At 42.7% G+C, this 16,424-nt stretch overlaps 1 pseudogene; it reads left to right on the top strand.

The window, feature by feature from the left end:
* The first annotated feature begins 11,934 nt into the window (after positions 1 to 11,934).
* LOC147722262 (28S ribosomal RNA) lies at positions 11,935 to 12,964 on the top strand (annotated as a pseudogene).
* The last annotated feature ends 3,460 nt before the right edge of the window (positions 12,965 to 16,424 follow it).

Genomic DNA, 16,424 nt, shown 5'->3' with positions numbered 1-16,424 from the left:
CCAACTTAGGGCAAACAAAGCAAAACCAAATGGGATGATGGACGGAGTGTTGAACATTGCAAGTACTCACCCCCAGCGAACTAATCCGGGTTTAATCCATCATCATTGTTAGACCTGGCATCTTTGGCGTGGTTTCCCCCTATCTTTTTGCCTCTACCTCCTGTATTTTTGATACTGTGCTGGATTTAGTTTTTGCTGGTTTGGATGCTTTGGGCCCTTTGCCACTGCTGTTCAGTATCAAAGTGCAAGTGTTCCCTGTGTAAATTGTTATTATGATTGGTTATCCATGATTGGCATATTTGTGTCACCAAGAAGTCCCTAGTAAAGTGCACTGAGTGTGCCAGGGCTGGTGATAACAAATGCTACTAGTGGGCCTGCAGCACTGATTGTGCCACCCACCTGAGTAGCCCTAAAATGTTGTCTCAGGCCTGCCACCGCAGTGCCCGTGTGCAGTCTGTGATCTGCCATGTCCTCCTGGTCAGTGTCCCCACCGGCCAGGCCGAACCCTTCCCTTTCTGTACACATTGGTCATCCCTATGGAAGGCCCAAGGTTCCCCTTGGGCAGGGTGCAGTGTATGTGAAAGGTAGAGCATGTACCTGTGCAGGTAACATGCTCTGATAGTGAATTACAGCCATTTTTGTTTTTTACTATTGTAAGGCTATCTTGCCCCATAGGCTATCATGGGGAATGCTGGCTATAGTGGCTACCAGCATATTTCCCATAGGAGCAAGATAGGACATAAAAGTCTGGTATCCCTAAACTCAGAATTTAATAACTCATCTTTTAGGAAAGGTTGGTTTAAATCCTGTGCTTGAAACAGCACTTTTAGAAAGTTGTTGTTTTCTTGTCTGACCTTTCTGTGTGCCTTGGCCTGTTTGTGAACTGACTGTCTGGTTTGTGAGTGACAGGAGCTGGGTGGCTCCCAGAGTCTGAGTGGGCCCTCCCTGGGTTGAATAGCTCCATCTGCATCTAGAGTGGTGGGAGGGGATAGCACCTGGGCCTGAATAGGGCTGTGCCTGCCTCCCACAATGCTGGCTATACCTTCTGCTGGGCGGCTGACGACCCTGCCCTTCTCCCTGAAAGGAAAGGAGAGGCCATGAAAAAAAAGTGCTCAAGAAACACCCAAAACTGGTTCGGATCGGGCTCAGAGCCCCCCTGCACAAAGGGATCAAAGACTTTTAGGGCCATAAGTGCAGGACCCCTGACTACAGAAAATTAGATCATCCTGGAATCAAGAAGGAACCTCTGCCAAGGACAGAGCTGAAACTGAAGAAGGAAGACTGTCCTGCTGTTGCTCTGCTTGACTGACCTGCTGTTGCTTTGCTGTCAAGGAGAGGGGAAGGACTTTGCTTTTGGTGCTGTGTTTCCTGTCTTGAAGGAATCTCCAAGGCCCGAGAAGAGCTGGATCCCTGTTAAGAAGTCTCAGGAACAAAAGGACTTCACCCCCAGCTTCCCTGAACTCTGCTGAGAGAGTTATATCCTTCCTAGAGTGCTCGGGCCAGTTATGGTGCCTCTGGAAGTTGTACCTGTGTTGGGAAGCTGGAAACCAAGCTTTTAAAGACTTTCTGCAAGTTTTGTCACATCGCTCGCTTGCGGAGCGCATCCCCGACAGTGCGAGGAAATTCCCGCCGCTACGAAGGCCGAGATCGTCACAGCGCCTGTTGCCGCTGCCAGAGTCGTCGCATCTTTCGTTTGTGGATGCACCAGACCGGTGCGGGAAGATTACCATCGCTGCGAGTGTCGTCGCAGAGCCTGTCGTCGCTGGGTGAGATCGTCGCACCGCTTGCTTGCGGACCGCATCACGTTGCTGCGAGTGTCGTCGCAGAGCCATCGCATCGAGGAGCTGCGAGAGAAAGATCAGCGCTGGTCCGTGCATCGTCACCCCCGAGATCGTCGCAACTCCAAAGATCATTGCATCTTGCCTTTGCAAGCTTCTTTTACTACGGATTTGCCACACCGGAATCCACGCAAGGTATCGCATCCCTAGTGTTAAACATTGCAAGCACTCACCCCCAGTCAACTGATCTGGGCTTAATCCATCATCATTCTTTAGCTCACTCGGCCACCCCAGTTCAGACATGGCCATATGCAAATCAGTCTGACCCTGTGCCTCATGGGAACAGTCCAGCCCGAACTGCCAAGCCATGTCTTCGCTGGACCGGAAACAAGCATCCTGGGACCGGTTTCTGGCTAATTAGCCGTCATGAGCCAGGCTAGCTTGAATCCTGTGGCAAAGTGAGCAAGGAACCCACATCTGGGCAGACCCTGCCAACTTAGGGTGAACAAAGCAACACCAAAGGGGATGATGGACGGAGTGTTGAACATTGCAAGCACTCACCCCAGTCAACTGATCTGGGATTAATCCATCATCATTCTTTAGCTCACCCCACCACCCCAGTTCAGACATGGCCAGATGTACATCAGTCTGACCCTGTGCCTAATGGGAACTGTCCAGCCCGAACTGCCAAGCCATGTCTTCCCTGGACCGAAAAACAAGCATCCTGGGACCTGCATCCACCTGCATACGGATGTTATTGAAAACCACTGTAAGGGCTGTTTCCGTGCTATGCTGGCTTCTAAAGCCGTGTTGTGAGTCGTCCAGCAATTGATGGTCACTGAGATAAGAAGAAAGATGAGAATTGAGATGCCTTTCAAGAATCTTAGCCGGGACCGGGAGCAACGAAATATGACGATAATTCTTAAGCTCCACGGGATCAAGGGAAGGCTTCTTCAACAGAGGCTTTACCACTGCCGTCTTCCAGGACAAAGGATACTGTCCCTTAGAGATAGTCGCATTAAGAACAGCAGTAAGAAGTGGTGTAGTTACATCTCAACAGCGTTTTAATACAGTTTTTTCGTCCGTAATAGCTTCCTTGTAATGTTTCAAAGACATCTTATGGAGTTCCCTGTCCGCAGGATCTAACTTAGAAAGCCATATCCTTTTTTGTCTACGACACACTAATCTCAGTTTTCAAAGTTTCTCCAAAAACCAAGGGGCGGAAGGTTTCAGTCTGGCCGAATAGTGTTTCCTAACTGGCGCGAGGATGTCCAATGCATCTAACAATTTTTGCGACAGCTCTATAGCAGCCTGATTAACATCATGATATCTAGAAGGAAGATAGTTGTTTAATAAACTAGTAAGGGCCTCATTAGTTCTACAGTTAAGGTCTCTTCTTTCCACCCAATGTTTATGCTCTGAGGTATTTCTCCAGGGTACATCAATGTGTTAAGTAAAAAGGAACCGCAAAATGATCCAACCATGACAGGGGAATAGGGTCACCCACAAGGAGACGAGTGTCATTGGAAAAAATACCATCAAGGGTGTGACCCGCCACATGAGTGGGACTCCTGGCCAATTGAGGGCAACCCCAGCCATTAAAAATTTCAATGAGGGATTGAGTGTCCCTACAGAGAGAGTTGTCCGAAAGAAAATTAAAATCGCCAAGGAAAGTGAAATTCAGTCTATTATTAGTAGTCACAAGACTACTAAATTTCGGGCCAAAGGTCATCCTGTATCCCGGGGGCCTGTAGCAAAGAACACCGGAGAAACGTTCCGTTGGAAGGGAATTAATGGAAAAATAAAGAACTTCAAAGGGGTCAGAAGGAGCAGAAAGCTGCTGTGTGCGGCAGACCAAACTGTCCTTATAGAGGACAGCAAGGCCTCTGCCCCGCCGACCAGTCCTATCACATCTGGCAAGATGATAGCCAGCCGGAATAGCCTCAACAAGATCTGGCCCTGAAGAGTCCGAGGCCCAGGTTTCGGGGACAAAGACCCAATCTGGATTCCTATTGGACACAAAGCCCTCAAATGCAATTATATTCTTAATCAAAGATCTAGCGTTAATAAGGTAATGATGATGGCTGATTAGCCAGAAACAGGTCCCAGCATGCTTGTTTCCGGTCCAGGGAAGACATGGCTTGGCAGTTTGGGCTGGACTGTTCCCATGAGGCACAGGGTCAGACTGATTTGCATATGGCCATGTCTGAACTGTGGTGTTGGGGAGTGAGCAAAAGAATGATGATGTATTAAACCCAGATCAGTTGACTGGGGGTGAGTGTTTGATTTGCTCAAGCGCTCCGTCCATCATCCCCTTTGGTATTGTCATAACCAAACAAGCACAACTCTTTTGAGCAAAACCTTTTCCCACAATACAACACGTGCAGGACAAGTACTCTTTTTAATTGAAAGCAGATACCTTCTGCCCAATCAAATATCTGTAGGCAAGGGAATCATCATTTAGGCTGAGACAATGCCCCTTGTTCTGTAGTCATAAATGTGCAAATATGTACACATTTACTGTTGGCAAAACAACATAAAACTCTTAATTAAAACAAAGCATCGCAAAGGCCGGAGGCTGTTGTGGGCACAATGTAATTTCTAGCCAGTGCTCTGAATTTCAAAGTGAAGAAATGTAATGAAGCGTTGGTAAACGGCAGGAGTGACTCTCACTCTCTTAACCTATTCTTGGTCGTAGTGGCCTTTACCTCCCAGTGGTCCAGCTGGTAACTGCCACTGTAGTGCTAGACTCTCCATAGAGACATCTATAGAGACTAGCCAAACAAGGTTCTATCATGGCAGCGAGTGCGATAGTGAGAAATGGTGAAGCAAACAAACACAATTGAAGATCGGGTAGTTCCTGGAGATTAAAAACCTTGTTAGGATGGCGAAAGGAGGTGCTGTCTTTTCCAGAAATTATTAACCTCCTTTCCGAATTCGACAACCCAGCACCCACTTAAAACAATGCAACAAGCAACAATGATTCAGGTCATGATATAGCACCCAGTTCACCCTCCTTAGCAGATGAAGACACAGCAGTAGACCTCAGCAAAACCATCAAATTTGTGGCCTCCTCAGCATGAATGACATTGTTACAACTAACTTTGAAAATCTGTCTGATGTGAATGAGGTCAGCAAAGAAATGAAAACAAAGAAAAGTGATTACACAACGAAAATCACATATTGGAAATATCCAAACGAAAAATATAAATATGACTTGTGTGAAGACATATTGGAAGCTTTCAAAGAACTAAGAAAACATGTCTCTAACAAGCATAAATGCTTCTATCTCAAAACCTATTGCTCAAAATGTGATAAAGAAGCTGAATACCACAATATTGAAAGCCATTATAGCAAATGTAAAGAAAGAACTCAAAAAAGAGAGCTGCAATTTCTATGCAGCTTCTGTGATCTCAGATTCGGAACAAAGATTGGAGTTTCACAACATGTTCGGCATATGCATCCAAGAGCGCAAAATGAGGCTAGACTAGCAGCTCTAGCAAGCAGCAAACCATCAAAATTATGGTCACAGGAAGAGCTATTGCTATTGGCAGAATTGGAATAAGTGTATGAAAACAAGAGGAATATTAATGCGCTGATGGTTCTGCATTTTGACAATAAAAACAGAAAACGAATTGCAGAAAAAAGTAGAGAAAGAAGAGATAAGGATGTACTGCAAGCATCGAATATCACCGGGAATGACTCTTCCGATGATCCAGATATGTAAGTGAAAGTAACAACGGAAAGGCACAGAGACTTTATCAATCCAAAACATGCAGCAAAAATCAAATACTTTGATGAACTGAATGATAGAATCGCAGAAGTCGAGAATAACACCAAAAATGGAAAGCATCACGATGCTGCTATGAATCTGATGGATAATATCATGATTTATGTCTCAGAAAACACTTATGATATAAGTCCTGATCCAGCAAATCGTAGTGAACCAATGAGCGTACTCAATAATGAGCCCATGAACTCTGCTCAAGAATGCCTCAGTAGAAAACAAAACATCAAAGAAAGATAAGAAAAATGGAAGGCTCAATCAGACACTCGAGAAAAATTATGCAAAAGCAAAGGGCAACTACAAAGAAAACCAGGTAATGTTTAAAAAAGACAAAAGAAAATTGCCAGGGTAATCACTGATGAGTCAGAAGATGCCTCTTGCCAAATCAGTGCTGATGAAATCTTCCAATATTATAAAGACTGAATTGAAAAAGAAAACAAGAAAAACCCTAAATTCATCCCAATTGATCAGATACCAGCTGAAAGGGAAATTCAAAGAGTGTGTAAAGAAATTACACTGTTTGAAATAACCAATGCCTTCGATGACTCAAATTTGAAATAAAAGCAGTGGGGCCTGATAAGATTGGCCTGATTGACTTGAATAACGGGCATAACAAGCAATCAAGTGTTGTCCAGAATCTTATCATCTTGATTATTGATCAGAAGAGTACGAGAAAGTATTAAAAAGAATCGGTTGATATTGACTCTAAGAACGTACTGATTAGCAAACTTTAAAAAATCAGCAATTGGCGACCAATTCCTATTCCCAAAAATACTAACTAAAAGATCTTTTATTGATTTGAATGCGAGAAAAAAAGGCTTCATGAAGGTAAAAATCTGACTCTTTGCAAAATATCACGAAAGAATAGAAACTTATTAGCAGTGGTGTTCATAGACATCTCAAAAGCCGTTGACTCTGTCAGCCAATGTCACATTTTACAGACTCTTGAAAGGCACAGAGTTCCTTCATACATCAGAGACCTAATAAAAGACTTATAAACTGACTCAACAACATTTTCCGAGGGAAAAAAACAATGAAGCAACTCCAGAAATACTTCTATGGAGCTAAGGTATTCCCTTAATAATTTGAGGTCCAAGAGGAGGAGGAATAAAGGAAATACAAACTGAAACAACTTCTTGTCTAACCTATCTAGCTTAACTATTGGCAATAGCTCAGCTTCTAATAAGTTGATGTACAGCACAGATACAGGAGAAAAGAGAAGGAATTAACTTCCATTTAAATTGTGTTTTATTTATCAGAACAACATTATTTTTCTCCTTTTTTTGTATATATATTTCTGTTTTTGTATATAAAAATATTTTTTTCTCAAAGTACAAAACATACAATTGTTTACTATGTCATAAAAAAAGAGAAATCACATTCTATTTTTTCTCCAATCCTAAATGTGTGTATAAGTTAATGACCCCCACAGACAAATAACATAGCAAAAGTAAAATAAATCTTACTCATTCCCTCATACAACCTTTCTTACTTTTCATTCCAATCAGACATACTGGCTCTCATACTGTGCAAAATTGCTCACAAAGCAAAACGAAAACACATCTGAGACAATGGTCAATTTGTCTTATAAAAGTACATTTAAAAAGGGCATCAGTCCATCTTTTTAATTTTGGAAGAATCCTTTCCTAGGTATTGTTCTTGAAATGGAGTTATTCAGATGTGTGCAGCTGGCCTACGTACGGTTCGGTGAAAGCATGATGTTATCACTTTCATCAGGGCCAAAAATACAATTTCCTTAAATAAAATGGGGGTTCTAGATATATGTTTGGAACAGAAGGTTTATTTTGGTAGGCGTGGTTTATTTCACACCAAGTCAGAGTAGGGCCGACCTGTTTGCGATCTGTAAATCTGTAGCCGGGATAAATTTTCTTCCAAAATATAAGTGATGATTTTGTCTTGGAAGTGGAAGACGTGACTTAGTAAAAAATTAAAAGTTAGCCTATTTATGGTTATAGGATTATTTATTGTTTTCACTCCTGTATATATATTCCTTTTTAGCACAGATCTGCTAATATTAATTTGTAAGCAGCAAATCTTAATAGCGCTGCTATCGTCTCCTCATGTTTCAGTCTCACAAAAACCCATTCGGCAGATTAGAAGCAGAGCTATTGCCAATAGTTGAACTAGATAGGTTAGACAAGAGGTTGTTTCAGTTTGCAACTCCAGAAATAACAATGAAATCTGGGGTTAAACAAAGTGACTCTTTATCCCAACTGTTGTTTAACATTGCCATAGATCCTTTGATTTGTGATCTTCAGAAAGACGACAAGGGCATCACATTTGTCTCTGATGTCTCATTGAGCAAATCATTGCTCTAGCCTTTGCCGATGACAACGCACCACTCAGCAACACCTGGGAAGGAACAAATATGAAAATCATTGAAAATGTCTGTAAAACAACAGGTTTAAAACTTAATGGGGAAAAACACATGGATTTTACATAAGTCACCATAAAGACAAAATCCTGGTTAACAACCGTAAACTATGGCAATCTGAAAAACAAAATATTGAAAACATTCATCCAGGAGAAAGTGAGAGATACCTCACTTTGATCCACACACCGGCCATCCAAGCAACAACAAAATTGCCAATCTACCACTTAAGCCCACACAGAAAATAGAAATATTGTGTCAGTACTTGATACCTAAACTGTCTTTTAAACTGGAAATGACAAGAACAGAAGCTAAAACTTTAAACATTCTGGATCAAACAATACAAAAGTATGTCAAACATGTCCTACGCCTACCTGCATACACATGTAATGGTCTCCAGTATTCGAAAAGATCCTTTGGATGCCTCAGTGTACCAAAACTATGTGCAACAATTGGTTTAAACAAAGTCAATAGTTTATTGTATCTCAGGGAAGCTCCAGTTCTGTACACAGCTCATTCATTCAAGTATGCAGGAGACATAATCAATTAAAACATTTATAACATCATCAAAACACACAATCTCAACATTTTAGACAGTAGATTTCTGAGTTATGATTTGAATTTGTTAGTAACATATGATTGGAGAAAAGAGGAATTTGAGAAATGGGCAAATCTCTGTCCCAAGTGAGGGTGTTAAATACTTAGCAAGTAATCCAACCTCAAATTTCTGGATCAGCAAGTATAATAAAATGAAAGAAATTCAACACATAGCTGAGCTGATGTTGAGACCAAATGGTTTGTATACTAAAGAAAGCATCAATAGGGGAAGAAACCGTACATTTGCTATATGTTGGTACTGCAAAGATGTTGACAAAACAATTTCACATATTTCAGGTGCATGTCCCAAAACCAAGGACATAAGGATTAAAAAGCATAACAAAATTCTGGAATTGCTCATTGATGGAGCAAAAATATGTGGGTGGATGACATATTGGGAACCTCATGTTAAAAATATCGAAGGTGAACTATGAAAACCAGATGTAGTGTTTGCCAAAGATGGTACTGCTGTAGTGAATGATGTTTCAATTTGTTATTAAAACTCACAGAATTCCCTTGAATTAGCAATCAAAAGTTAAGTTACATACTATCAGGATCTATCACAGCGAATCAAAGATCTTACCAACTATAAGACTGTAAAATGTCAAGGCTTTATTGTTGGATGTCAGGGTTTTTAGCCTCAATGTAATGATGTTGCTCTTGCTGATTTAGGTCTGCAAATGTCGTTCCCATTCAAGAAGAATATTTTCCTGACTACTTTAATGGATACTCTTAAAATGTGGCAAGTATTCATGGACAATTAAATATGAAGCTAAATGCTGAGATGTACACTATCCTGCAGCACACATCATTCTTATAAAACATATGTTTTAAAATGTTGATTCACTAACATTTAAATGTGGTTAAACAGTTACTCACCTAGCTCCTCTCAAAACTACTCTCAATGCAGCAGCTAGAATGGTCACTACAATCAGGAAATACTACCACATTTCTCAGAGAACTAAAATGGCTCCTAGTCGAATTGCGTGCCAGTTTCAGAACTGCCTGCCTCACACACAAAGCTCTGCACACAGGAAAACCTGAGTATTTGGCTGCTAAGCTCAAAAGGGATGGTCAGACAAGGAACCTCAGGAGCTCCAGCACCCTACTACTCATCCCTATAAAAACAAGTAAACAAAAAACAAAAAACACGTAAACAAAAAGCAAAATCTGGAACGCTATCCCAGTCGGTATCAGGACAATCTCATCCTTCACAAAAAAAAAAAAACTAAAAGTCCTTTTCCTCAACCACTCTCTCCAGAATGGAGAGCCGCCATCCAAATGCAAATCCCTGCTTGTCGTCTGTCCCAGACATTGCTGCTATAAGACTTACCTCCTCCATGATATTGGACCCGTACCTGCGGCCCCTCCACCTAAGTGGTACAACCCCAAGTTAACGTGCTCTCTAGGAGGTTATCGCAGGACTCACGGACTACCTCAATGCTGCTCAGCACACTTGGAGGTCCGCACCTTTATGTAGAATACTGCTTTATTGTGTCCACCCAAAGACAATGTGCACTCTATGAGGTTATCTCAGGACTCAAGTACTACCTCAATGCTGCTCAACACACACAGACTTTCCGAACCTATATGTAGAATACGGCTGTATTGTATGAATCTTACTCAAAAACTGCTGTGAAGAGCTCCGATATCCTCGGGTCAGGCTAGCGCTATATAAAACTCATTAATAAATAAATGAATGAAACATAATAGTTTATAGTTGACACAAGAATTAGAATAGATGTAGATTTTATAGATGTGAATTTTCTAGACTTTTTATAGATGTGGATTTTCTAGTTAGATGTGCAATTTATAGATGTGTATTTTTATGTGCTTATAACAATTTAGATACAAATGTGTACCTCATGATTATTGAAATGTCTTGAATGAAGACTAGGTCTCAAATAATTACATACACATAATCACAACATAACACACATTGATTATTGATGTCCTGCAATTTTATATTGTTGGAATAGACCTGGTTGATGTAGTGTCTCTGGCTTATACGTGATCCCAGTTGTAGTGAGGACAGTTTACAGTTTACAGTTCTTTAGCGTTGCTGTCCCACCGTTCCAGTCCCAATTCCATCCTTTGAAACAGGGGGTGCCGCAAGGATCCTCGCTGAGTCCCACGTTGTTTAATATCTACGTGAGACCGCTGGCTGAGGTCGTCAAGCAATGGGGCATGACTATGGTCTCATATGCTGACGACACTCAGCTAGCGGTTACGATCAGCGGGGATGCGGACCGGGATGCCCCCAGGTTTCAGAGCGGACTTAGGGCGGTGGCGAGCTGGATGAAGAACAACTGTCTCCAGCTCAACGCTAAGAAAACAGAGATCATGATCGTAGGTAAGAGATCGGAGCTTTGGGGGGACAGATGGTGGCCTACGGAGCTGGGGCCGGCCCCCCTCCCGGTCACGGAATTAAAGAACCTAGGAGTATGGATGGATCCTTCCCTCAGCTACGTTGGCCATACGAAGAAAATTGCGGCCTGTTGCTTTGGTATCATACGGTCGCTTCGCCCGGTTTTGAAGTTTTTTGACCATCGCACCAGGCAGCTGATAGTCCAGGCTACAGTGTTATCCCGCCTGGACTATGCCAGCTCTCTTCTGGTAGGGTCCAACGTGGCTGAGGTTACCCGCCTCCAACGCGTCCAGAACGCTGGGGCAAGAGCCATTGTTGGCCTTCCCCGTACCTGCTCTGCCTCCAGCACTTTGAGATCACTGCACTGGTTGCCTATCAAGGCCAGAATTCAGTTTAAAGTGCTGTGTATGGCGTTCAAGATTTTGAAGGGAGCAGGTCCCCCCATTCTTGCGGACCTTCTGTCATGGTATGTGCCTACTCGGCCCCTGAGATCCTTGGGTCAGGCACTTACTGTGGTTCCCCGTTACAGGCTGTGTCGGGTTGGTGGCCGTTCCTTCCGGGTCAGAGCAGCCGAGCTCTGGAACTCCCTTCCTGTAGAGTTGCGACTGTTAGATGATCTGCTAGTCTTTCGTAAAGCCTTGAAAACCGTTTTATTTTAATAAATTCACTTTTCTCCCTTCTGTTCTGTTTCTTGTGGTGTTGCATTTTTACCTGCCGTGCGCCTGGACGCCCCTTAGCTGGGGCAGCAGTGCGCATTACAAATTTATGTAACATAACATAACATAACAGTGTGCCTGTACTCCAGAGCGCACAAATGTTGTATTGTTGCGAAAAAAAAAAACGATTTAACTCTGATGGGCAGCATAATAACCTAGAATGAGCCACCACGTGGTGGTAAAGAAATTACCAAATGCCTCATCATTCAATTAGTGACACGCATGAATGGTTGAACGAGATTCCCAGTGTCCCTACCTACTATCAGGTAAAACCACAGCCAAGAGAATGGGCTTGGCAGAATCAGCGGGGAAAAAAGTCAATGTTGAGCTTGACCATCGTCTGGCACTGTGAAAAGACATGAGAGGTGTAGGATAAGTGGGAGGCTATCAGGTGGCAGGTGAAATACCACTACTAGTTTTTTAACTTACACGGTGAGGCGGGGGGACAAGCCCTGTGGGGCTCTTGCTTCTGTCTCCAAGCACCCACTGCCCACTGGGCATGACACGTTCCTAGGACACTGGCAGCTGGGGACTTTGACTGGGGTGCTACACCTTTCAAATGATAACGCAGGTGTCCTAAGGCATGCTCAGGGAGGACAGAAACCTACTGCGGAGCAGAAGGGCAAAAGCTCGCTTGATCTCAATTTTCAGTCTGAATATAGACCTTGAAAGCGGGTCCTCATGATCCTTCTGACTTTTTGGGTTACAAGCAGGACATGTCAGAAAAGTTACCACAGAGATAAATGGCTTGTGGTGGCCAAGCGTTCATAGCTACAGTGCTTTTTGATCCTCCGATGCATGTCGGCTCTTACTATCATTGTAAAGCAGAATTCACCAAGCGTTGGATTGTACACCCACTAATAGGGAACGTGAGCTGGGTTAAGACCGTCATGAGACAGGTTAGTTTTACCCTATGATGATGTATTGTTGCAATAGTAATCCTGCTCAGTGCGAGAGACACTGTAGGTTCCGACATTTGATGTATGTGCTTAGCTGAGGAGCCAGTCGGGTGAAGCTACCATCTGTGGGAATATGACTGAACGTTTCTAAGTCAGAATCCCCCCAAAACCATAACGATACCAGAGTGCCATGGAACCTCAGTTGGCCTGGAACAGCCGGCCTCTTGGGGGCCGGAGCACCACTTGCTTGGGGACCGGATCACAGATGGAATGGGGCTGCCTTCAACGCCCTTAGTAAATTGCATGTTCGTGGGGCACCTGGTGCTAAATCATTCATTGACAACCTGATTCTGAGTCAGGGTTTTGTAAGTAGCAGAGCAGCTACCTCACTGCGATTTATTGAAAGTCATCATCTAAGCCAAGCTTTTATCTCTGTCCGTGGGAGCCTGTGTACACCCTCCTCCACCACACCTGGGGTTGGGACATCTTCCATCAGGCTGGTGGGAGGGACATGGAGGGAGGAACGTGGGCCTGAGGAAGGCCACCTCAACCATGTGACGGCTGGCACAGGGTCTTTCCCCTCCTGACCTGCACCACCGGGGTCACCATCTCTTGCAGGTCAGCAGGGTTACCAGATTGGCTGGGCTTGGATCATCTCCCTCTTTCACTGATCTCGCACAAGTCAAAAGGAGGCGAGCAGCCCTGGGAAAAGAGCCTCCTGAGCAGTAGCCTCAGAGCGCCTGGCAAAGGATACTGTCCCTTATAGATAGCCACATTCAGAACAGCAGTAAGAAGTGGTGTAATTACATCTCAACAGCGTTTTAAATCTTAAGGGGGCATGGATCTAGAGGAGAACCCGACTTAACACCTTCAAGCAATCTGTCCGTATCCTCATGCGCTAAAAATGGAAAGGTGAGGAGCCTAGGGAGTGTCTCAGAGGAAACGTTTCTTCCATTACTGAGGTCAAAGACGTGGACTGTCCTACATAGGCACCTTCAAGAGCCCAATATATATCTCTGATCTTGGAGGTGAAGAAATCCGAAATTTTGTCACAAAATGACTGTGAGAAGTAAACGGTATGGGTTGTTGTCAGAACAGTAAGGGAATTAATGACCTTAAACAGTTCCTAGAGGATTAAGACAAATCCATCATCTTTGAATAGTACAACCGTTTTTCGTCCGTAATAGCTTCCTTGTAATGTTTCAAAGACATCTTATGGAGTTCCCTGTCCGCAGGATCTAACTTAGAACACCATACCCTTTCTTGTCTATGACACACTAATCTCAGTTTTCTAAGTTTCTGCAAGAATCAAGGGGCTTAAGGTTTCAGTCTGGCCAAATAGTGCTTCCTAACTGGCGCAAGGATGTCCAATGCATCTAACAATTCTTGCGACAGCTCTATAGCAGCCTGATTAACATCATGATGTCTAGAGGGAAGGTAGTTGTCTCAAAATCTAGTAAGGGCCTCATTAGTTATACAGTTAAGGTCTCTTCTTTCCACCCAATTTTTATGCTCTGAGGTTTTTCTCCAGGGTACACCAATGCGATAAGTAAAAAGGAACCGAAAAATGATCCGACCATGTCAGTGGAATAGGGTCACCCACAAGGGCACGAGGGTCATTGGAAAAAATATCATCAAGGTTGTGACCCGCCACGTGAGTGGGACTCCTGACCAATTGAGGGCAACCCCAGCCATTAAAAATTTCAATGAGGGATTAAGTGTCCCTACAGAGAGAGTTGTCCAAATTAAAATTAAAATCGCCAAGGAAAGTGAATTTCAGTCTATCTAAAAAAGGTTCCACAAGGCTACTAAATGTCTGGCCAAAGGTTGTCCTGTGTCCCGGGGGCCTATAGCAAAGAACACCGGAGAAAATTTCTGTTGGAAGGGAATTAATGGAAAAATAAAGAACTTCAAAGGGGTCAAAAGGAGCGGGAAGCTGCTGTGTGCGGCAGACTAAACTCTCTCTCTCTGAACCTATTCTTGGTCGTAGTGGCCTTTACCTCCCAGTGGTCCAGCTGGTAACTGCCTCTGTAGTGCTAGACTCTCCATGAAAAAAGTAGAGATAGAAGAGATAAGAGCCAAAACAACAGCACAGGATGTACTGCAAGCATCGAATATCACTGAGAATGACTCTTCCGACGCTCCAGAAATGTCAGTGAAAGTAACAACGGAAAGGCACAGATACTTTATCAATTCATAACATGCAGCAAAAATGAAACACTTTGATGAACTGAATGATAGAATCGCAGAAGTAGAGAAGTACAACAAAAACGTAAAGCATCACGATGCTGCTATGGATCTGATGGATAAGATCATGCTTTATATCTCAGAAAATACCTATGATATAAGTCCTGTTCCAGCAAATCGTAGTGAACCAACGAGCGTACTCAATAATGAGCCTATGAACTCTGCTCAAGAATGCCTCAGTAGAAAACCAAATATCAAAGAAAGATAAGAAAAATGCAAGGCTCAATCGGACACACGAGAAAAATTATGCAAAAGCAAATGGCAACTACAAAGAAAACCAGTTAATGTTTAAAAAAGACAAAAGAAAATTGCCAGGATAATCACTGATGGGGCAGAAGATGCCTCTTGCCAAATCAGTGCTGATGAAATCTTCCAATTGTATAAAGAAAGAATTGAAAATGAAAACAAGAAAAAACCTAAATTCATCCCAATTGATCAGATACCAGCTGAAAGGGAAATTCAAAGAGTGTGTAAAGAAATTACACTGCTCGAAATAACCATTGCCTTCGATGACTCAAATTTAAAGAAAGCAGTGGGGCCTGATAAGATGGACCTGATTGACTTGAATGACGTGCATAACAAGCAATCGAGTGTTGTCCAGAATCTTATCATCTTGGTTAACGATAAGAAGAGTACCAGAAAGTAGTAAAAAGAACCGGTTGATATTGATTCCTAAGAACGTACTGATTAGCAAACTTTAAAAAATCAGCAATTGGCAACCAATTCCTATTCCCAAAAATACTAACTAAAAGATCTTTTGTTGATTTGAATACGAGAAAAAAAAGGCTTCGTGAAGGTGCAAATCTGACTCTTTGCAAAATATCACGAAAGAATAGAAATTCATTAGCAGTGGTGTTCATAGACATCTCAAAAGCCTTTGACTCTGTCAACCAATGTCACATTTTACAAACTCTTGAAAGGCACAGAGTTCCTTCATACATCAGAGACATAATAAAAGATTTATAAACTGACTCAACAACATTTTTCATTCTTTCTTATTTTTATTTTCAGAACCAGTAAAGACAGCAGTTAAGGCATCAAAATAGTAACACAGAGTACGATCACAGCTTTGGAGAAAGTCAAAAATTGCAGAAAACTCAACATGTCAAACTTATAATGTACATACAAGAGAAGCATATATCAGTAAGAGATAAGGTCGAGATGAAGGAAGAATAGAAAGAGTGAACAGAAGGAAAGTAGAAATATAGAGAGAGAGACATATGAACTATTTCATCATAGCTTTACGGTATAAGTGACCTCACCCTGGTCTTCCATGTGGTTATAGGCATCCAGATCGCATTACCACGCTTAGCAGCCTTGATCTCTCTTGTAGCATAAATGGCATTCTCGAGATTGAAAACAGCAAGAAGGCGGGCTAGCCACATTTGAAAACTTGGTGGGTTAGTGTCTTTCCACCGTGCTGCTAATATGACTCTTAAGACGGCGGTTCCGATAAATAACATTGCTTCCTCCACCGTATTTAGGTTGAGTGTACTGTCATATCCAAGCATATAAAGAGTGGGAGAGTTAGCAAGCTTGTGCCCGAACACCTCCTCCCAGAAATCAGACAGCATTTTTTTTAATTAGGGTTAGCTCGCTGCAGTCGCTAAACATATGTATTAATGTTGCGGGCCGGGTAG

This window comes from Lissotriton vulgaris, chromosome 4_1 (assembly GCF_964263255.1).
Source record: "Lissotriton vulgaris chromosome 4_1, aLisVul1.2, whole genome shotgun sequence".
NCBI lineage: Eukaryota > Metazoa > Chordata > Amphibia > Caudata > Salamandridae > Lissotriton > Lissotriton vulgaris.
This window is presented reverse-complemented; position numbering and strand designations above follow the sequence as displayed.